Raw genomic sequence first — 17,243 nt, 5'->3', positions numbered from 1 at the left:
TATATTGCTGGTGGGAATTTAAAATAGTGCAATCACTTTGGAAAACAATTTGGCAGTTCCTCAAAAAGTTAAACGTAAGAGTTACTATATGGAGGGGGCAAACAGCAGAAGCAAGAAGAACTACAATTCTGCAGCCTGTGGAAGGAAAACCACATTCACAGAAAGACAGACAAAATGAAAAGGCAGAGGACTTTGTACCAGATGAAGGAACAAGATAAAACCCCAGAAAAACAACTAAGTGAAGTGGAGATAGGCAACCTTCCAGAAAAAGAATTCAGAATAATGATAGTGAAGATGATCCAGGTCCTCAGAAAAACAATGTAGGCAAAGATCGAGAAGATGCAAGAAATGTTTAACAAAGACCAAGAAGAATTAAAGAACAAACAAACAGAGATGAACAATACAATAACTGAAATGAAAAATACACTAGAAGGAATCAATAGCAGAATAACTGAGGCAGAAGAATGGATAAGTGACCTGGAAGACGGAATGGTGGAATTTACTGCCATGGAACAGAATAAAGAAAAAAGAATGAAAAGAAATGAAGACAGCCTAAGAGGCCTCTGGGACAACATTAAATGCAACAACATTCACATTATGGGGGTCCCAGAAGGAGAAGAAAGAGAGAAAGGACCCAAGAAAATATTTGAAGACATTATAGTAAAAAAACTTCCCTAACGTGGGAAAGGAAATAGCCACCCAAGTCCAAGAAATGCAGAGAGTCCCAGGCAGGATAAACCCAAGTAGAAACATGCCGAGACACACAGTAATCAAACTGACAAAAATTAAAGACAAAGAAAAATTATTGAAAGCAGCAAGGGAAAAATGACAAATAACATGCAAGGGAACTCCCATAAGATTAACAGCTGATTTCTCAGCAGAAACTCTACAAGCCAGAAGGGAGTGGCATGATATATTTAAAGTGATGAAAGGGAAGAACGTACAACCAAGATTACTCTACCGGCAAGGATCTCATTCAGATTCGACGGAGAAATCAAAAGCTTTACAAACAAGCAAAAGCTAAGAGAATTCAGCACTACCAAACCAGCTCTACAACAAATGCTAAAGGAACTTCTCTAAGTGGGAAACACAAGAGAAGAAAAGGACCTACAAAAACAAACCCATAACAATTAAGAAAATGGTAATAAGAACATACCTATCAATAATTACCTTAAACGTGGATGGATTAAATGCTCCAACCAAAAGACACAGACTGGCTGAATGGATACAAAAACAAGACCCATCTATATGCTGTCTACAAGAAACCCACTTCAGACCTAGGGACACATACAGACTGAAAGTGAGAGGATGAAAAAAGATATTCCATGCAAATGGAAATCAAAAGAAAGCTGGAGTAGCAATACTCATATCAGATAAAATAGACATTAAAATAAAGAATGTTACAAGAGACAAGAAAGGACACTACATAATGATCAAGGGATCAATCCAAGAAGAAGATATAAATATATATGCACCCAACATAGGAGCACCTCAATACATAAGGCATCTGATAACAGGTATAAAAGAGGAAATCGACAGTAACACAATAATAGTGGGGGACTTTAACACCTCACTTACACCAATGGACAGATCATCCAGACAGAAAATTAATAAGGAAACACGAGCTTTAAATGACACAATAGGCCAGATAGATTTAACTGATATTTAGAGGACATTCCATCCAAAAACAGCAGATTACACTTTCTTCTCAAGTGCGCACGGAACATTCTCTAGGATAGATCACATCTTGGGTCACAAATCAAGCCTTGGTAAATTTAAGAAAATTAAAATCATATCAAGCATCTTTTCCGACCACAACGCTATGAGATTAGAAATCAATTACAGGGGAGAAAACGTAAAAAACACAAACACATGGAGGCTAAACAATACATTACTAAATAACCAAGAGATCACTGAAGAAATCAAAGAGGAAATCAAAAAATCAAAACCTAGAGACAAATTACAACGAAAACATGACGATCCAAAACCTATGGGATGCAGCAAAAGCAGTTCTAAGAGGGAAGTTTATAGCTATCCAAGCCTACCTCAAGAAACAAGAAAATCTCAAATAAACAATCTAACCTTACACCTAAAGGAACTAGAGAAAGAAGAACAAACAAAACCCAAAGTTAGCAGAAGGAAAGAAATCATAAAGATCAGAGCAGAAATAAATGAAATAGAAACAAAGAAAACAATAGCAAAGATCAATCAAACTAAAAGCTGGTTCTTTGAGAAGATAAACAAAATTGATAAACCATTAGCCAGTCTCATCAAGAAAAAGAGAGAGGACTCAAATCAATAAAATTAGAAATGAAAAAGGAGAAATTACAATGGACATGGCAGAAATACAAAGCATCATAAGAGACTACTACAAGCAACTCTATGCCAATAAAATGGACAACCAGGAAGAAATGGACAAATTCTTAGAAAGGTATAACCTTCCAAGACTGAACCAGGAAGAAATAGAAAATATGAACAGACCAATCACAAGTAATGAAACTGTGATTAAAAATCTTCCAACAAACAAAAGTCCAGGACCAGATGGCTTCACAGGTGAATTCTATCAAATGTTTAGAGAAGACCTAACACCCATCCTTCTCAAACTCTTCCAAAAAATTGCAGGGAAGGAACACTCCCAAACTCATTCTATGAGGCCACCATCACCCTGATACCGAAACCAGATAAAGATACCACAAAAAAAAAAAAATTACAGACCAATATCACTGATGAATATAGATGCAAAAATCCTCAACAAAATACTAGCAAACAGAATCCAACAACACATTAAAAGGATCATACACTATGATCAAGTGGGATTTATCCCAGGGATGCAAGGATTCTTCAATATATGCAAATCAATCAATGTGATACACCATATTAACAAATTGAAGAATAAAAACCATATGATCATCTCAATAGCTGCAGAAAAAGCTTTTGACAAAATGCAACACCCATTTATGATAAAAACTCTCCAGAAAGTGGGCATAGAGGGAACCTACCTCAACATAATAAAAGCCTTATACTACAAACCCACAGCAAACATCATTCTCAATGGTGAAAAACTGAAAACATTTCCTCTAAGATCAGGAACAAGACAAGGATGTCCACTCTCACCACTATTATTCAACATAGTTTTGGAAGTCCTAGCCGTGGCAATCAGAGACGAAAAAGAAATAAAACGAATACAAATTGGAAAAGAAGAAGTAAAACTGTCACTGTTTGCAGATGACATGATACTATATATAGAGAATCCTAAAGATGCCACCAGAAAACTACTAGAGCTAATCAATGAATTTGGTAAAGTTGCAGGATACAAAATTAATGCACAGAAATCTCTTGCATTCCTATACATTAACAACGAAAGATCAGAAAGAAAAATTAAGGAAACAATCCCATTCACCATTGCAACGAAAAGAATAAAATACCTAGGAATAAACCTACCTAAGGAGGTAAAAGACCTGTACTCAGAAAACTATAAGACACTGATGAAAGAAGTCAAAGATGACACAAACAGATGGAGAGATATACCATGTTGTTGGATTGGAAGAATCAATATTGTGAAAATGACTATACTACCCAAAGCAATCTACAGATTCAATGCAATCCCTATCAAATTACCAGTGACATTTTTTACAGAACTAGAACAAAAAATCTTAAAATTTATATGGAGACCCAAAAGACCCAGAATAGCCAAAGCAGTCTTGAGGGAAAAAAACGGAGCTGGAGGAATCAGACGCCCTGACTTCAGACTATACTACAAAGCTACAGTAATCAAGACAATATGGTACTGGCACAAAAACAGAAATATAGATCAATGGAACAGGATAGAAAGCCCAGAGATAAATCCACACACCTATGGTCAACTAATCTATGACAAAGGAGGCAAGGATATACAATGGAGAAAAGACAGTCTCTTCAATAAGTGGTGCTGGGAGAACTGGACAACTATACGTAAAAGAATGAAATTAGAACACTCCCTAACACCATACACAAAAACAAACTCAAAATGGATTAGAGACCTAAATGTAAGACCAGACACTATAAGACTCTTAGAGGAAAACATAGGAAGAACATTCTTTGACATAAATTACAGTAAAATCTTTTTGATCCACCTCCTAGAGTAATGGAAATAAAAACAAAAATAAACAAATGGGACCTAATGAAACTTAAAGGCAAAGCAAAGGAAACTACAAACAAGACGAAAAGACAACCCTCAGAATGGGAGAAAATATTTGCAAACAAATCAATGGACAAAGGATTAATCTCCCAAATATATAAACAGCTCATGAAGCTCAATATTAAAAAAACAAACCCAATCCAAAAACGGGCAGAAGACCTAAATAGACATTTCTCCAAAGAAGACATACAAATGGCCAAGAAGCACCTGAAAAGCTGCTCAACATCACTAATTATTAGAGAAATGCAAATTAAGACTACAGTGAGGTATCACCTCACACCAGTTAGAATGGGCATCATCAGAAAATCTACGAACAACAAATGCTGGAGAAGGTGTGGAGAAAAGGGAACCCTCTTGCACTGTTGGTGGGAATGTAAATTGGTGCAGCCACTATGGAGAACAGTATGGAGGTTCCTTAAAAAACTAAAAATAGAACTACCATATGACCCAGCAATCCCACTACTGGGCATATACCCAGAGAAAACCATCATTCAAAAAGACACATGCACCCCAATGTTCATTGCAGCACTATTTACAATAGCCAGGTCATGGAAGCAACCTAAATGCCCATCAACAGACGAATGGATAAAGAAGATGTGGTACGTATATATAATGGAATATTACTCAGCCATAAAGAGGAACGAAATTGGGTCATTTGTAGAGACCTGGATGGATCTAGAGACTGTCATACAGAGTGAAGTAAGTCAGAAAGAGAAAAACGAATATCGTATATTAATGCATATATGTGGAACCTAGAAAAATGGTACAGATGAACCGGTTTGCAAGGCAAAAATAGTGACACAGATGTAGAGAACAAACGTATGGACACCAAGGGGGGAAAACGGGGGGGTGGTGGTGGTGGTGGTGGGATGAATTGGGAGATTGGGATTGACATGTATACACAAATATGTATAAAATAGATAACTAATAAGAACCTGCTGTATAAAAAAATAAATAAAATTCAAAAATTCGAAAAAAGAAACCTTAAAAAAAAAAGTTACTGTATGACTCAGCAATTCTAGTCCAAAAATATACCAAGGAAAATTGAGAGCACGTGTCCACCAAAAATTTGTATACAGATGTTCATAGAAGCGTTATTTATAATAGCTAAAAATGGGAAATAAACTCAAATATTCATGAACTGATGAATGGATAAACAAAATGTGATATACTGATACAATGAAATATTATTCAGCCAAAGAAAGGAACAAAGTACTGATACATGCTGCAACATGGAAGAATTTTGAAAACATTATGCTAAGTGAAAGAAAGCAGATGCAAAAGATCACATATATCATATGATTCTGAAACCATGTAACTCAGATTGAGACTTGAACCCACACACTGGGACTCTTACCCAGCCAAAACCCAGACTGGGACTTGAACTCACTGAGATCACACACCTGTCTCAGGACCTAATGAAGTTCAGGTTCTTGATGTCTCAATGTAGAAAGAATTCAGTGAGAGACCAAGTGATAGGTAAAAAGTGGATTTATTTAGAGAGAAACACACTCCACAGTCAAAGTGTGGGCCATCTCAGAAGGCGAGAGTGGCCCCACGGTATGAGGTTGTCAGTTTTTATAGGTGTGGGTAATTTCATAGGCTAATGAGTGAGAGGAGTATTCCAGTTATTTTGGGGAAGGGTTGGGGATTTCCAGAAATTGGGCCACTGCCCACTTTTTGACCATTATGGTCGGCCTTGGAACTGTCATGGTACCTGTGGGTGTGTCATTTAGCTTGCTGATGTGTTACAATGAACGTATACTTAGGCTCAAGGTCTAGTGGAAGTCAATGTCTGCCATCTTGGACCCATTTGGTTCTAATCTGTTTATGTCATGTCCTTGGGCTATGTCATTCTTTTAAAAGTTGTGCCCTGCCCCCTTCCCTCCTGTTTCAATTCCATTTATATGAAATGTTTGGAATAGGCTAATCCATAGAGATAGAAAGTAGATTATCCAGGGGATGGGAGGAGAGGGGAACTGGTATGAGGTTTCTTTTTAGAGTGATGAAAATGTTCTGAAATTACACAGGTGGTGATGGTTGCACAACACTGTGAATATACTAAAAACAGTTGAATTGTATGCTTTAAAGGTAAACTTTTTCAAATGTGTATTATATCTTAATAAAAAAAAAAAATACTGGGAATTCCCTGGCGGTCCAGTGGTTAAAACTCAGCACTCTCACTGCTAGGGCTCCGGGTTTGATCCTGGTTGGGGAACTAAGATCCCACAAGCCACAAGGCGTGGCTGAAAAAAAAAAAAACTTTGCAAGACTCCTATTTTTTTTTTCCTAACCACTGGACCACCAGGGAATTCCCTGTAAGACTTTTATCTTTTTTTTATACATTTTTATTTATTTATTTTTAAAATTTTTATTGGAGTATAGTTGCTTTACAAGACTTTTTTTTTAAAGTGTAATGTAGATTTGCTTATGCTTTTTTTTTTTTGGCTGCATCGGGTCTGAGTTGCGGCACGTGGGATCTTCGTTGCGGTACGTGGGCTTCTCTCTAGTTGTGGCACTCGGGCTTATTTGCCCACAGCAAGTGGGATCTTAGTTCCCTGACCAGGGATCAAACCCGTATCCCCTGCATTGGAAGGCGGATTCTTAACCACTGGACCACCAGGAAAGTTCCACAAGACTCTTATCTTAAAAGCACATCATTGTATAGTGAAAACTTTGAAATACATGTGCTCGATATAAGTGATATATGTGATAGATGACTTCAGGACATATTTATTGCCATATTTTGATCACCTTTATTTTGTTACATAAGATTTCTAATATGAAGAGTTTGATAATTACTAGTGTAACATATATCTCCAAGGATATGTCTGTATTATTGTCGACAACATTTCCTGTCGTAGATTATCAAACTCACTCAGTGCTAGGTACTTATTATTTGAGAGTTGTTCAAGTGTTTGTCCGATTGTGTGTACTATGGAATTAGGACCTTGATTTTACAGTTAAGACAATGAGCTTTGGAGTCACAAGACTTACATTTAAATACTAGCTCCACCACACAGCTTTGGGTTATTTACTTAATTTCTCTAGTTTCCTTGCCTACAAAATAGGATAACAGTAATTGCCTCATAGCTCTGTTATAAAGATTGAGATATTAGATAGTTAAGCATTATTAAAATGTATGTTAATTAAACTAATTGTTTATGGGGCTGGGATGAATTGGGAGATTGGGATTGACATATATATATACTATTGATACTATGTATAAAATAGATAACTAATGAGAACCTACCGTATAGCACAGGGAACTCTACGCAATGCTCTGTGATGACCTAAATGGGAAGGAAATCCAAAAAAGAGGGGATATATATATACGTATAGCTGATTCATTTTGCTGTACAGTAGAAACTAACACAACATTGTAAAGCAACTATACTCCAATAAAAATTAATTTAAATAATAAACTAATTGTTTAGCATATAGTATGTATTTAATAAATCATTCTTATTCCTGTTGTATTATGTGCCCCAGTTTTTTAAAGAGCCAAGGATGAATGGCCCAAGCATCCAGAATAAATAATTTGTACTTCTACTACTAGTGGAATCTTCACTTGTCTTCATCTTAATTTTTATTGCTGTGTAAATCTCAAAAGCAGAGCACCTAACACAAAGTGGGTGCTTAATAAACTAGGTGATGAATTATAAATATTGTTTGCCAGTTAGCCAAAAAAAATTGTTTATAAAGAATGGGATTTGGGTATGCCCACTAAGTTAATCATCTACTCTAATAAAACACATACACACAAAGCACTTAGGGCATGCACCTTAATAGCATATATAGCTAGATAAACAATGAGTGCGATGACAGTTAGGTTGTGACTTCAAAGTTCAGAAGAAGCAGTTCTAAATCCAATGACAGTTTCTTTTGTTTAAAGAACTGGTTGCAATGTAGTTAGTAAATCACTTTCCTGTAGTCTTAATATGTAATAAAAAACTAATCATACCAACATGTGTATTTGGAGTAATGCTTAATCCCAGTTGAAGGAAGGTTTTGATGTTCTCCGATTTAAAAAAAATACAAACCCTTTTTCTATTAAGATTAATATTTGTAAATACATGTAATAAGAAAAAATGGAACACAAAGGACTAAGGGACAACAAAAGATAAAAGAAAAATATATTTCTTACTATTTCGTGCATATAATACCTTCAAAAACCCTAATCTAAATTAGAAAAATTATTTTTATTATACATACGTTATATATAATGTATATTTTTAAAATTTTATACGTTTCTTTTTTTTTCTTTTTTGGCCTCGTGGCGTGGCTTGCAGGATCTTAGCTCCCCAACCAGGGATTGAACCTGGGCCCACAGCAGTGAGAGTGAGGAGTCCTAACCACTGGACCGCCAGGGAATTCCCATTTAATTATTATTTTTATCAAATGCAAACATGGTACAAAGACTCTTACGCTTATATTAAACATGGACCATTGCATTTTTGCACAAAAACTTACATTTAAAATTTTAAACAGCTGGAGATTCCATGTTAGTGTGAGGAGCTTCACTGACCCACTCACCAGTGAAATTGGTGAAAATTATTTTTAAAAACCCAGCGAGTTAAAGCCTCTAGGAATGATGCTAAGCACAAACAACAAATGAAGAAACATCTATTCAAGAAAATGTATGAAAATTGAGTAAGAAAGGCGAGTCTATGATATTGAACCAAGACCACTCTCTCCTTCTTCCCCACTCAGCAAGGTAGAGACTGCACTCCAGACAGCTGCAGGGCTCCCTATTCCCCCAGCTCCCAGTGGGAGGACTTTCTGGGTGGAGCAAAACATCAGCATTTCTCACCCTGCCCCCAACTACCTCTTCTGAGGCCACGTCCTTGAGTATGGTTGAAAGGTGGGGACTCCCTTCTGCCCAGCTCCCGCTCATGGAATGTAGGCTCTACTTTGGGTGTGACATGCTGAGAACTCTGGGATCCTGATCATCCTTGCCCTGGTTCATAAAGCAGTGGTTCCGTGCCAGGAGAGGCAAGCCAAGAGGACCCCACGCAGCTGCCCCCCACACCCCCACGAACACCCGGCTCCTAGAATGGGGGTGTTATTTAGAGAGAAGCTTGCCATCATGCCCCACCCAGCTTCAGAGGCCTGGCTCAGAGATTGTCTCTGGCAGCAGAAGCAGGTCATAAAAAAAGATAACTACTAATCTCTTTCAGAAGGAACTGACTTCACTTGCAGCAGAGCATGGAGAAGACCAAGCCTAAGAGCATTCACAAGGACAGTGCATGTTTTGGCGAAAAACATTTGGAAGGAGATTCAAGATACATGCTGAACTGTAGGCTGGTTAATTTTTGGAAGAGAACCAGAAATAAGGCAGCAGGAGAAACCCCCCTGGAGTCAGAACAAATGTCGAACACTGACCTCAGAAACTATCCCTTCAAGTGAGCCTTGATTGGAGTAATCGGAACAGAAATTTATGCCCAGGCATAAATTAAAAACAAGAGAGCAATCGGCTGGAAATTAGTGAAGTGTAACCCCCGGTGTGTTCAAGGAAAGACAGGAAGACAACTCTACTAAAACCACTGTCATCTCAGCGTGACTGTGGGCATACCACTTCCCTGAGGGGCAACCCCACAGCTGACGGAATACTAAAAGGTGAAAGACTGGATGCTTCCTCCTAAAATCAGAAAGAAGACAAGAAGTCTGCTTTTCAGCATTGTATTAGGTGTCCTAACTGGAGCAACACTGTAAAGGAAGAAGTGAAACTTTCCCTATTTGTGAATGATACGATCTTTTATATAGAAGATCTCAAGGAACCCATTAAAAAATGATTAGAATGTTCACCAAGGTTACAGGGTAAAAACCAAATATACAGAAAAACAAAAATTCAAGTTATCTATTTTTTCTTCAATGAGCTCTGATAGTTTCTATTCAAGGAATCTGTCCACTTTATCTAACTTGTCAAATTTTTTTTGTTTCTTTTTTGCCTTTCTTGATTTATTTTTATTTTTTATATATGTATTTATTCTTTTTCAGATTCTTTTCCCATTTAGGTTGTTACATAATATTGAGCATAATCCCTGTGCTATACAGTAGGTCCTTGTTGGTTGTCCATTTTAAATATAGCAGTGTGTACATGTCAATCCCAAACTCCCTAACTATCCCTTCCACCCAGCCTTCTCCCCAGTAACCATAAGTTCATTCTCTGAGTCTGTGAATCTGTTTCTGTTTTGTAAATAAGTTCATCTGTATCATTTCTTTTTAGATTCTGCATATAAACAATATCATATATCTCCCTTTCTCTGCCTGACTTACTTCACTCAGTATGACAATCTCTAGGTCCATCCATGTTGCTGCAAATGGCATTATTTCATTCTTTTTAATGGCTGAGTAATATTCCATTGTATATATGTGCCACATCTTCTTTATCCATTCCTGTCAATGGACATTTAGGTTGCTTCCATGTCTTGGCTAGTGTAAATAGTGCTGCAATGAACACTGGGGTGCATGTATCCTTTTGGACCATGTTTTTCTCTGGATATATGCCCAGAAGTGGGATTGCAAGATCATATGGTAGCTCTATTTTTAGTTTTTTAAGGAACCTCCATACTGCTCTCCCCAGTGGCTGTACCAATTTACATTCCCATCAACAGTGTAGGAGGGTTCCCTTCTCTCCACACCCTCTCCAGCATTTATTGTTTGTGGATTTTTTGATGACAGCAATTTTGACCGGTGTGAGGTGATACCTCATTGTAGTTTTGATTTGCAATTCTATAATAATTAGTGATGTTGAACATCTTTTCATGTGCCTATTGGCCATCTGTATGTCTTCTTTGGGGAAATGTCTATTTAGGTCTTCTGCCCATTTTTTTACTGGGTTGTTTGCTTTGATGATATTAAGCTGCATGAGCTGTTTGTAAATTTTGGAGACTAATCCCTTGTCGGTCACATCATTTGCAAATATTTTCTCCGAATCAGTGGGTTGTCTTTTCATCTTGTCTATGGTTTCCTTTGCTGTGCAAAAGCTTTTGAGTTTAATTAGGTTCCATTTGTTTATTTTTGTTTTTATTTCCATTACTCTGGGAGATGGATGGAAAAAAATACTGCTGTGATTTATGTCAGAGAGTGTTCTGCCTATGTTTTCCTCTAAGAGTTTTAGAGTGTCTGGTCTCACATTTAGATCTTTAATCTATTTTGAGCTTATTTTTGTGTTTGGGGTTTAAAAATATTCTAATTTCATTTTTAAAAAATATTTATTTATTTGGTTGCACCAGGTCTTAGTTGCAGCAGTCGGGCTCCTTAGTTGCAGCTTGCGGGCTCCTTAGTAGTGGCATGCAAACTCTTAGTTGCAGCACACATGTGGGATCTAGTTTCCTGACCAGGGATCAAACCCAGGCCCCCTGCATTGGGAGCACGGAGTCTTAACCACTGTGCCACCAGGAAAGTCCCAATATTATTTTTCTTTTTAATATTTATTTATTTTGTTTTTTGTTTTTTTTGGCTGTGTCGGGTCTTAGTTGCAGCACACGGGGTCTTCGTTGAGGCATGCGGGGTCTTCGTTGAGGCGTGTGGGATTTTTCATTGCAGTGCGTGGGCTCTTCATTGTGGCACCAAGCTTCTCTCTAGTTGTGGTGTGCGGGTTTTCTCTCTCTAGTTATGGTGCATGGGTTCCAGGGTGCGTAGGCTCTGTAGTTGTGGCGTGTGGGGTGCAGAGCACGTGGGCTCCATAGTATGTGGCATGTGGGCTCTCTTGTTGAGGTGCGTGAGCTCAGCAGTTGTGGTGCACGGGCTTAGTTGCCCCACGCCATGTGGGATCTTAGTTCCCCAACCAGGGATTGAACCCATATCCCCTGCATTGGAAGGCAGATTATTTACCACTGGACACCAGGGAAGTCCCCCAGTATTACTTATTGAGATAGGTTTTACAACCAATTTTATTTCTGTCCTTCATTTTTTCTGATATAAGAACTAGGAAACGTTGTTCTTATAAATAATGGATGAATGAAGGAATAAAAGGTATTTTATTCCCTTTTACGCAACGTCACTGAATTTTGAAAATACACTCTGAGTTACATGGCAAAACAAATCACATAGCTATCTATGAACAAAAACAGAGATATGGCCTCCAGCAGACCCTCAGAAAAGAAAACTGTAAGGGACATGGTTTAGTCATAAGCTTGTCATCCCAAAGAGAAGATGTAAGGTGCAAGAAAGAATGGAGGGCCATATGGTAAATATATAAATAAACCTAAGCAAACACTGACTATTTAAAACACTATTGCTTGTTGCGTATTAGAAAACAGGATAGAATTAAAATACGTGGGGGGTGGGACTTCCCTGGTGACACAGTGGAACAGACTCCACACTCCCAATGCAGGGGGCCTGGGTTTGATCCCTGGTCAGGGGACTAGATCCCACATGCATGCTGCGACTAAGAGTTTGCATACCACAACTAAGGAGCTCACGTGCCGCAACTAAGGAGCCCACGTGCTGCATCTAATTCCATTGTTTTACATGTAGCTGTCCAGTTTTCCCAGCAACATTTGTTGAAGAGACTGTCATTCCACCATTGTATAATCTTGCCTCTTTTGTCGTAGATTAATTGACCATAGGCGTGTGGGTTTATTTCTGGGCTTTCTATCCTGTTCCATTGATCTATATTTCTGTTTTTGTGCCAGTACCATACTGTTTTTATGACTATAGCTTTGTAGTATAATCTGAAGTCAGGGAGCCTGATTCTTCCAACTCTGTTTTTCTTTCCCAAGATTGCTTTGGCTATTCGGGGTCTTTTGTGTCTCCATACAGATTTTAAGATTTTTTGTTCTAGTTCTGTAAAAAAATGCCATTGGTAATTTGATAGGGATTGAATTGAATCTGTAGATTGCCTTGGGTAGTAGAGTCATTTTGACAATATTGATCATTCCAATCCAAGAACATGGTATGTCTTTCCATCTGTTTGTGTCATCTTCAGTTTCTTTCATCAGTGCTCTTATAGTTTTCAGAGTATAGGTCATTTGTCTCCTTAGGTTTTCTCCTAGGTATTTTATTCTTTTTGATGCAATGGTAAGTGGGATTGTTTCTTATTTTTTAATTAATTTATTTCTTTGGCTCCGCTGGGTCTTAGTCGCAGCACACGGGATCTTCATTGCCGCGTGTGGGATCTTCGTTGTGGCATGCAGGATCTTTAGTTGCAGCATGTGAGACCTTTAGTTGTGGCATGCGGGACCTTTAGTTGTGGCATGTGGGCTCTTAGTTGTGGTATGCGGGATCTAGTTCCCTGACCAGGGGTTGAACCTGGGCACCCCTGCTTTGGGAACACAGAGTCTTAACCACTGGACCACCAGAGAAGTCCTGGGATTGTTTCTTGAATTTCTCTTTTTGATCTCTTGTTGTCAGTGTATAGAAATGCAGCAGATTTCTGTGTATTCATTTTGTAACCTGAACTTTACCAAATTCACTGATGAGCTCTAGTAGTTTTCTGGTAGCGTCTTTAGGATTTTTTTTTAATTAATTAATTTATTTATTTTTGGCTGTGTTGGGTCTTCGTTTCTGTGCGAGGGCTTTCTCTAGTTGTGGCAAGTGGGGGCCACTCTTCATCGCGGTGCGCAGGCCTCTCGCTATCGCAGCCTCTCTTGTTGCAGAGCACAGGCTCCAGACGCGCAGGTTCAGTAGTTGTGGCTCACGGGTCCAGTTGCTCCGAGGCATGTGGGATCTTCCCAGACCAGGGCTTGAACCCGTGTCCCCTGCATTGGCAGGCAGATTCTCAACCACTGCGCCACCAGGGAAGCCCCATAATCTTTTTGATAGTGAATTGTTTGCAAACTCCTGTGGTAATGTTAATGTATTTGCATTCGTGTTGGCTGTGAAAAACCTTAACTTCCTGACTTCTACTTTAGTCAAATAACATTATCTTATAATAAACTCAATGAAGGACTGGCATTGGAAAGACCTTCTGCTGATTCGCCCATTAACAGTTTTTAAGTCATTGATAAAGAGTCTATGTAAACAAGGATAATTTAAAAAAATTCATTCTGAAGCCAGGTTCTTTCTGTTAGGCTTGTTGCTAGCGTTTTGAATTTCTCTGCTTCACTGCTTCAAGACAGCTGCTCTCTGATGATAGCCCATTCACTTCCATAGACTAAATGGAAGTTAAATATAAGAATTAAGAGAATGGGACTCTGGTCTGTTGAGAAGTAAGCACAGAGTGAGAACTCAGAGTGACATGCAAAGGATGCGTTCTATAAGAGATGTTTTCTTCTAAAAATAGAAAGAGAAAGCAGGGAATGGGCCACTGACAATATTATATTTTGAACTACTTAGAGGTCAACCTGAAAACACTTTAAACTGATTCCAAAGAAACCCCCATTTATCCATTCACCCATCTACTCAACACATACCTATTAAGTGCCTATTGTGTAAAAGTCTCCGTGCTATTGGAGATATCAAGATGAAGACTATGTGGATACTGACCTTAAGTACTTCACAACTGACTGGTGACATCAGACATGATTCTACTTAATCTTATGCTAGTGTCACAGATGAACTAAGCGCTGCTAGGGTGTGTGCGTGTATAAGATACCTACTTAATGACTGTGATATAGTCTTGCAAGTTAGTAAAAGATGGTAAATAATGGAGTAAGGCCATTCTTACCATTCTGCTGTCCCTCTCTTTTGGTGCTGCCAAACTGAACCACCTTGCATTTCTCCCAACATTCCAGCCTCTCTATCCAGAATCAGAGAAGATTAACAGCTTTAGGAGACTTTCTTACCTTACTTTCGGGATGAGAAAACATCCAGATTAGGCTTCACATGACATGCCTGAGTATAGAGCTAGTTTAGTGACAGAACTGAAACAAAACCATTCTCCTGAATACAAACTAAGTATTATGCCTTCTTCATCCAGCCCTGTTTAGAAGTCCTCCCAAACTCTGAGGCTCCACTTGATCATTACTGCTTCCATGAAGCCTTCCCTGACCCTCCCCAAGAAATGAACCCTCATCCCAAGAGTATTCTGCTCACAGTGAGTACATCTAACAGAAACATTCATTTATTTTTACCAGGACTTTGTTCCCTAGTTATTCTGTCTAGAGAGTCTCAAGCCCAAAAGACAGAGGAATGTGAAGTCCTCATCCCTGGGCTCTCTCTGCATGAGGGCAAAATGGAGAAAATCATGGCCGCTACATTTCACTTTTTCATAAAATACCAGCAACTTTCCTATTATACAAACTCTTGGTATTGTCATTTTCTTCTGATGTCGCAATTACTATTGCTCATTAAGATCATGAACACCTTTACTGCAAAATTCATTGTATACTTTTCTGTTTTTACCTTTTTAATGTTCCCTGTAAATTTCCTTTCATATATCCATTTATTCATCAAATATTTAATGAGAACAGATACTGCACTAGATGCTGGGAATACAGTGGTGAGGAAAACACACATGGTCCTATCATCAGACGACAGGACCAAGCAGCCACAACAGTGTGGTAAATCCTACATTAGAGGAATCACAGGGCATATGATCTGGTCCAGAGGGTTAGAACCTAGGCTGATTACTTTTTTCTAAAGAAGACATACAGATGGCCAAAAGGCACATGAAAAGACGCTCAACATCACTTGTTATTACAGAAATGCAAATAAAACTACAGTGGAGGTATCACCTCACACCGGTCAGAATGGCCATCATCAAAAAATCTACAAACAATAAATGCTGGAGAGGGTGTGGAGAAAAGGGAACCCTCCTGCACTGTTGGTCGGAATGTAAATTGGTACAGCCACTATGGAGAACAGTATGGAGGTTCCTTAAAAAACTAAAAATAGAGCTACCTTATGATCCAGCAATCCCACTCCTGGGCAGGTATCCGGAGAAAACCATAATTCAAAAAGATACATGCACCCCAGTGTTCACAATAGCCAGGACATGAAAGCAACCTAAATGTCCATCAACAGATGAATGGATAAAGAAGATGTGGTACATATATACAATAGAACACTACTTGGCCATAAAAAAGAATGAAATAATGCCATTTGCATTAACATGGATGCAACTAGAGATTATCACACTAAGTGAAGTAAGTCAGAAAGACAAAGAGAAATACCATATGATATCACTTATATGTGGAATCTAGAGTACGACACAAATGAACCTATCTACAAAGCAGAAACAGACTCACAGACATAGAGAACAGACTTGTGGTTGCCAAGGGGGAGGGAAGTGGGGGAGGAGTACACTGGGAGTTTGGGGTTAGTAGATACAAACTATTACATGCTGAATGGATGGACAAGGTCCTACTGTATATAGCACAGGGAACTATATTCAATGTCCTGGGATAAACCATAATGGAAAAGAATATAAAAAAGAATGTATATGTATCTATAACTGAGGCACTTTACTGTACAGCAGAAATTAACACAACATTGTAAATCAATTATACTTCAAAAAAAAACACAAAACCTAGTCTGATTAAACAGAAGTGATGTTAAAGTGAAATCTGAAGATTAAGAGATGAAGAATAATAGTTCAGCAGAGGGAATCTGAAGGCAAGAAAAAACATACACGTTCCTTAAGCCTGGGCCACAATGGGGAAAGAAGAACCATTCCTTAGAGGGCTTTGTAAACTGTGACAGAGTCTGGGCTAAAGGCAATGAAAAGCCATGGAAAGGTTGTGAAGAGGGGAAGGACAGGAGAAAGATAATTTTGGCTGCAATTTAAGAAAAACATTTCTACCATGTCCATTATTTTTAACTCTATGTCTTAAATGATTTTCATTGTTGCCTTGTTCTAAATACTGTAAGGAGCTAAATTAAAAGAAAATCTGTATTTGATTTGAGAGAAAACAATAAACTATATACATCATAGGTAAATTACATAAAACATAAGCTATTCTTATAAAGCAATTTCTTGACTCCTGATTAACATCACAAAATAGACAAGGCTTAACAACAGACTAATAGGTAATTGTATCTTCCTTTTATTTGAAACCAGTCAGTTCTAAATTATTCATGCTAACTGAAGAACAGATACATACGTAACCTAAAATGATCAATGATCCAGATAATTTCTGTTTCACTTAGTAATGTGCTTTTCAATTTTCATTTGAAC

The sequence above is a fragment of the Eubalaena glacialis genome, chromosome 10 (genome assembly GCF_028564815.1).
Source record: "Eubalaena glacialis isolate mEubGla1 chromosome 10, mEubGla1.1.hap2.+ XY, whole genome shotgun sequence".
Lineage (NCBI taxonomy): Eukaryota > Metazoa > Chordata > Mammalia > Artiodactyla > Balaenidae > Eubalaena > Eubalaena glacialis.
Note: the sequence above shows the minus strand (reverse complement) of the source record.